Genomic DNA, 7,735 nt, shown 5'->3' with positions numbered 1-7,735 from the left:
TATGCTTACCAAGCAGGGAAAGGAAAGATACATATTTGAACCCTTTTTATTCAGTATAGATATGAATGACTTACTAGGACTAATGCTGGATAAAAAACATCATAAATAAATGTTATTTCATTTACTAAACTAGTGGACCAGTGAAAGGCAGTACACATAGTATACAGCACTTGGATTTGAGAAAGGCTTTGACAAGGTAAACCACAACCTATTTCTCGGTAAGCTAAAACTATGTGAGATAGGCAGCCTGATGCCCAGATGGAGTCAGCCGGTGGTCCTCAATGGAACTATGTCTGCCTGGAGGGAAACCAGCAGTGGGGGACCCCCAGGTTCCATTTTAGGCCCAGGATTCTTCAACATCTTGATGAATGATTTGGATGTGGGAAGAAATGGGGATATCATCAAATTTGAAGACAACACTAAAGTGGCAGGAATAGCCAGCACCCTAGAAGATAAGGTGAAGATCCAGAAGGATCTAGATTTATCTATCTATCTATCTATCTATCTATCTATCTATTTATTTGATTTCTATGCCGCCCCTCTCCATAGAGTCAGGGCGGCTAACAACAATAATAAAAAACAGCATGTAAATCCAATACTAAAGCAACTAAAAAAACCTTATTGTAAAACCAAACATACATACAAACATACCATGCATAAATTGTAAAGGCCTCGGGGGAAAGAATATCTCAGTTCCCCAATGCCTGATGGCAGAGGTGGGTTTTAAGGAGCTTACGAAAGGTGAGGAGGTTGGGGGCCATTCTAATCTCCGGGGGGGAGTTGGTTCCAGAGGGCCGGGGCCACCACAGAAAAGGATCTTGCCCTGGGCCCCACCAAACGACATTGTTTAGTTGACGGGACCCAGAGAAGGCCCACTCTGTGGGACCTAACTGGTCACTGGGATTTGTGCAGCTTAAGGAGAGAGAGAGAAAAATGTAAAGGGAGTTTGAGAGAGGACCATGTAGCAGTGTGTTCCCCCGATCAATTTAGCAGGTCAGAATATGATAAATGTGTATGGTTGGAAGGACAGGGTGGGACTGGATGACCACCAAGGTCCCTTCCAACTCTTGTTAAATGTGTATGGGTGGAGGGCGGGGGTGGCCCCCTACCCCCACCTCTGGGGCCTCCGAGTTTTTGCCTCTCTTGACACTTTCTTTTGTCATAAGTGCTCCACGTATTGTAAAAATTCCAAAGATTACCATGAGGAGCAGGTCATAAATGTCACCTTTTCTGATAAAGGCGGAGGTCGACAAAGTTATGAGGCTCAAGCAGTGTAAATCAAAACAAGCATTTCTTTATTTGTAAAACAGAAAATAAACACTGTCATGAGAGACAGATAAACTAAGCAATCTAAGTCATGGCGTCGAGAGAAGAAGAGAACAGGGAGAGAAAATGCTTTCGTAAGCAGACGGAAGTGATATGTGGGATGTGAAGTAAACATGGGAGTGATTAAAAGCAAAGGCACACATGTTAACTCTTTAATTACTGAATGTCTCTGTGGCTGGCAATTTCCAGCGTGACACCCCCTCTTTGGCAGTCATCAGGGACATTGGTTCACATAAGGCACATTTTCTTGGAGAGGTATTCGTGTTGGTCAGCTGGCAGTGGTTTATTCAGCACATCAGCGATCTGTTAATTTGTAGGCACATAATGTAGTTTCACGAATCCTTGTTGCACATATTTTCTTGCATTCTTATATCTTATGTCGATGTGCCGTGAACGGGCTCCCACATATTCAGTTTCAGCAATGAATGTAACTGAAATATTGTCCTCCATAATAACAATTGGTTTCATTGGATCAGCCCAGATACTACTAACGAGAGCAGAAACATTGGTTAAAGCATTACAACAGTCAGAGACACAAGCATATTCTGACTCAGTGGAGGGACAAGAAATAAATTTCTGCTTTCTAACTTTCCAATAAATTGGACAACCATTTAAAAACATTATAAAAGCTGAAGTACTTTGTCGAGTTTCAATATCACCTGCCCAATCAGAATCTGCATGGCAAATCAATTCAGGATACTTGTTGTGTTCTGGTTCCAAGAACAACTTCGTGTTTTTCGTGTACTTCATGTATCTGAGCAATCTCTTTATGCATGTCCAATGAAATGTAGTTGCGTTGCCTACGTGTCGTGACAACAAATTCACACTAAGTGAAATGTCGGGTCTTGTCCAACTGCTAATGTATAACAGTGACCCAATGACTGAGCGATAAAGTGTTTGGTCCTTAAACAAAGGACTGTCTTGGTATGTCAACTTGTAAAAGTCTGTCTGCATTGGAGAGCGACATGGATGTGCATCAGTCATGTTGCAATGTTGCAAAAGTTGATCAATCTTGTTCTCTTGTGAGAGGCTAAACCCCTTCTGAGTTTTCTGAATCTGAACTCCTAAGTAATCATGAATGTGTTCTAAGCTTTTCAGTGTAAAGTGTTTTTCTAGACCTTTTGCAAAAACTTCACTCATATGTTGATTTGGACCAATGTAAACAATATCATCAACATAAACAAGAACAATTTCATAAACATTACCTTGCCCTTTTGTAAACACGCATTCATCAGAGTCGGACTTAATAAAGCCCATTGAATTTAGCTTGTCAATGAGACATCTGTGCCACATTAAACCAGATTGTTTCAATCCGTACAGACTCTTTTGCAGGTGCCAGACACGTCCTTCCTGGTCCTGGAATCCGGGCGCGCCTTTCACGTAGATTTCTTCATCTAGATCAGCATTCAGATAGGCAGTTTCGACATCGAACTGGAAAACTTCTAAATTCAGGGCAACGGCTGTTGTTAAGGCAATTTTGACACTTTCATTTCTGACAGTAGGTGAATAAGTATCGGTGTAATCTTCTGGAAAAATATGAGAGTAGCCTTGTGCTACTAATCTTGCTTTGTATATTTTCTCACCATTTGGTTTTTGCTTAATTCTGTAGACCCATCGTGTGCCAATAACTTTCTTGTCCTCTGGAGGGTCAACGTGTTTGTACACCTTAAGTTTCTTTAAACTGTCGAGTTCAGCTTGCATGGCATCATACCATTTTTCTTGTTCAGGTAAATGTCTTATTTGATAAAAATTGTCAGGAGGAAGTGAAACATTGTTGCAAAGAACAGGAAACAATTTTTGAAATACTTGCGCTTGGTATCTCTCTGGAGGAACTCCTTTTGTGGTTCTCCTGGAACGTCTTAGAACCGTGGTCCATTCATCATCTTGGTCATCTCTGTCTCCAATTACATCGCTAAGAACATCATCGGAGACTGGTGAAGACTGTACATCTGGAACATCTGGGACATCTGGGACAGCTATCTGAGAATCTGGTTGCGCTGTACCTTGAACATCATTTCTGGGAAAATAAACTGAAGTATCATTACTGTGTATTCTGGACCAATTTGTATCTTCCTCAAATTTAGCTGAATTGGAAATAACAGCTTTGTGATCGGAGTCAGCAAATTTGTAGTACTTGGAACTTTAATCAAAACCTATAAATCTCAGTCTTTCTGCCACTGGACCACCTTTCGTTCTCTGGGCCAGTGGAATGTTAACCATGGCATACGAGCCAAAAATGTGAAGGTTTTGAATGTCAGGTTTCTTTCCATAAAGCATGTAGTATGGAGTTTGCTTTAAAACACTGCTCCAGGTACGATTAACAATGTAGTTTGCATACCTTAGTGCTTCACCCCCGTAGAAATTGTTGGGATCAGCGTCTTCCAGGAGACAGCGATACATAGTCTGTAAAACACCCTGGTGACGTTCTACAATCCCGTTGTGTTGAGGAGTGTAAGGGGCTGAAGCTTGGTGCCATATTCCTTTCTGTCTCATCCACCCTTGGAATTGTTGAGACATGAATTCTCCACCACGATCACTTTGGATTCTTCTGATACGGACACCGAATTGATTGAAGACCTGTGCAGCAAAGTCTGTAAAGATCTGAAATGTCTCTGATTTTTGTTTCATTAGATACACAAAACCATATCTAGAACAACTATCAACAATTGTTAAGAAATACTTACTGTTACCCCTAGTAGGCCAAAATGGACCGACAATGTCAGTATGAACCAAATCGAAAATGCGTGAAGACAAACGTAGGGCACGCTTAGCAATGGGCGCAGCTTTGGATTTTGATTTGTTACAAACAAAACAGTCCAAGTAAATTGGGCAATTACTATCGACTTTAAAACCATTTACGAATTCAGGCATCTTGGATAAGACATCATATGAAGCATGGCCCAAATGACGGTGCCAATGGTGAATGCACCTGGAATGAAAAGATTTGTTAGTTAGTCCATGTTTAGTATTTGCAACATTATGCAGAACACCTTGGGATTCATTGGCTTTATGAGCCTCTGTTTCTATAGTAGCAGCAGATTTTCTCTGTGGGCCTACGCTTTCATGGTTTGGAACGCTTATACTTACATCTACCAGTGCACGAAAATTTGGCTTGAGGTAATAAACACCACCAATCGGAATGGCATATGAGACAACAGTTCCATTTCTAATAATGTGGATGTCATTGTTCAGGAGCATAGCTTTGTATCCCAAGTCTTTGTTCAAGCAATAAAGACTAAGTATGTTGCTTGTAGCGTTTGGAATGTAGAGAACACGTGGGATCATCTGATCCAATTTATCTATGTAGATAGTTCCTTCTCCTTCGACTTTGCATACGTGATTTGAGACTGAGTACAACTCCTTTATATCAGTTTCATGTAATTCAGTAAAAAGTTCTTTTTGGTGAGTAATGTGAAAAGCAGCTCTGCTATCTAAAGTCCATAAATATCTTGTGTTGTACTCATCATTTGAATCAGGAACGTTGTTTAGAATCAAGGTATTGATTGTAGAGCGTGATTCGCTTTTGGAACCTGGTTGAGCTGATCTGTAGTTACTGGAACTCCTGCGTTTCATAATGACTTATTCTTCTTGTAATGGCGGTAAGGCAGAAAATTGCTTTTAAATTACAGCTGGCATTGGTTGCTGTAGTTGAGGACGTGGTGCCAATAATGGCTGAGCCGGCTGAAGTGGAATTTGCGCCGGTTGCACGGGCGTAGCAGGAACTTGTGGCGGTTGTACCTGTGAGAATTGCACCCCTTGACTTGGCTGGGGTACTTGTTGCAAAAATGTCTGTTGAGGTACAAACCTTCCTTTGTCTGCAGAATAGAATTGTCCTGCTGAAGCTTCTTTGTTCATTTGGAAATTTAAAAAGAAATCTTTCTGGCGGAAATCAACATTTTTCTGGCCATATAAATTTTCTGGTGACCTGAATTGCTTTAAAACGGTCACTGGATGGCGCTCCTGAGCCTTCTGGCATTGGAAAAATATTTTGGTGCAGTTGCTTAATTTGGCCACCAGGTGGCACATTTTTTGATCTGGCTTGAAGATGAGTAACTTTGTGAAAATAAAAAAGTTGACTTGGGTAAATTCTCAGTTTGGCCACTGGGTGGCGGTGCTGCACCAAGTTCTTTGGATGGCAAGGAATGCATGACATCAAGACTTTTCAAAAGGCTAGACTGTTTTTTGCAGACTCCATTTTTTTTTGCCTCTGATAAATTATACATTTCCTTTTGACAATACATTAATTGCATGCTTCTTATTTCATCTAGTTTCTGCTCCTTTTTAGTTATTTGAGTACAATAGAAATGTATTAAATCATTTTCACTCTGTGTAAGATCAGATGATTTTCTGTCTATATAAAAATCTGATAGGCATTTCTGAGCAATTTTAATATCTTCCCTTAGGTCTCTGGCTAAGGATCTCGCTGTTTGCACAGTAATATCTTCTGACAGAAACTGGCTTTCTTTTAAAGTTGGCTCGGAATGTTTTAATAACATGTGTTCCTCGTTAAGTCTGAGCTTTGGCTTTGCCCCCAGAATTTCTGGCAGGCTTTCTGGCTGACAGGGATTTATTGCTAATTCCTGCATTTCTGGGCTCATTGCCCTGGCTTCATCTGATAGGGAAATCTGCTCCGTTTGAAAAATAAGATGGGGGCTTCCGGGAGGAGTTCGACCGCGTCGGAGGTGCGGAAGCCAAGCTCCGGCTTCGCAACCTTCCTTTCCCTCCTGCAGGACGCGGATTCGCGTTGTGCCGGCACCGGAGGGGCCGGCACAGGACAGGGGGTCTCCTGGACACCCCGAGACCGATCGCTGGGGTCTCGGGGGTAAGGGATTACCCCGCAGCTGCAGGAATGGAGAGCTGTGCCCAGGCGGCTGCCTGGACACAGCCATAGCGGCCGCCGAAAGCGGAAGCTTTAAAAAACACAACTGAAGTCTACAAAAAACAGATCGGCAGATAAAGGAGATCGTTAGCACCAGACGGAGTTCTTTTGGTATCGAGACGACTTTGGAAGAAGAAGCTTTTTAACTTTAAGGCGAATCCACAAAAGAAGAAACCTGAAAGTGATATCCATTCGCTGAAGAGAAAGCCAGCTGGAACTACTTGTCTTTGTTACAATTAAGTATAACTTTCACTTTTTTCTAAACTAAAGATTATAGTGTGGTGTGTACACTTTCCCTTTTTACTTTTTCCCTATACTTTTGATATATAAATTTTCTTTTTTTTCCTTTTAAATAAAGCTAAATAAAGTTAAATTTTGATTTGCTAAACACTGAGTGGATGAAGTAAAATATACCAATGAACTGAATACATCAACCTATGAACTGAATTAAATTGAAACTACGTTATTTGAATGGAATTCTACTGAAGCTATAATTATTTGAAATGAAATTTGGATTACTTACTCTATTTTTCTATTTTTAAAACTGTTGACATCATTTTTATTTCTCTTCTATTGTTGTTTTTGGACCTGATGGGACTATTTTTCTGTGTTATAATAGAGGAGTAAGGATATCTTTTGTACTTTTACTTTTTCTACTTTTTTTATAAAATAAAGAGACTCAGATTATTTTATAAATACCTGAATTTGGGAAGGTTCACTTTAATTGGATTTATTGCCAGAAATATTTTTCCTATGGACTAAGTGGAACTATTTTCTCTTTCTCAACACAAATTTGGAGGTGTAAGGATATTTTTTGTGCTTGTCTCTTCTCTCCTTGTTTTTTTCCATATAATAAGAAGACATTTATTTTAACTGGACATTGCATTTGATATTACAGTGGACACTTGCTTGGAGTATCCTCTTTTTTGAGATTTTTATTAAAGCATAATCTATATTTGGCATTTTTGGACTTAAAAGCTTCCTTTTTGCTTTTTTCTTTTTTTGTTCCTCTCCTCACTTATTGGACCTTTCTTTTAGATTTTTTGGATATCTTTTTTTTCTCTCCTTCAATTAATTTTCTCCCCTTTCTTCCCTTTTAAAAGCATATTTTTTTTTTCCTCTTTTTTGGTATCAAATAGCTATGTGCTAGAATATTGGCTTTTTCCTTTTCCCCACCTGATCCCCCCTTTAAGGAGTCTAGGAACTTATTGAAATATTTTTTTTTTATCTTTCTACCCTTTCTTCTCCCTTTTTCTTCTCCATTTTTTTCCCTTTCTTTCTAATTAAACTAAAATAATTAATTATAGCATAAATTGAATTGAATTGATATACTTAATTTTCTTCTTTCTTTTTTTCTTCTCCTCTCCTTTGTTTTACCTTCTCATTAAGAATACATAAGATTTAGATTAAAATAATTTTTTAAAAAATAAAATAATAACAGTGATTTTGGATCATGAAAGGTTCCCACAGGGCACAGAGTGTGACATCAGTGACTACAATAACAACGCGAAAACAACCAACTACTCCTGT

The sequence above is a fragment of the Erythrolamprus reginae genome, unplaced genomic scaffold, assembly GCF_031021105.1.
Source record: "Erythrolamprus reginae isolate rEryReg1 unplaced genomic scaffold, rEryReg1.hap1 scaffold_178, whole genome shotgun sequence".
Lineage (NCBI taxonomy): Eukaryota > Metazoa > Chordata > Lepidosauria > Squamata > Dipsadidae > Erythrolamprus > Erythrolamprus reginae.
This window is presented reverse-complemented; position numbering follows the sequence as displayed.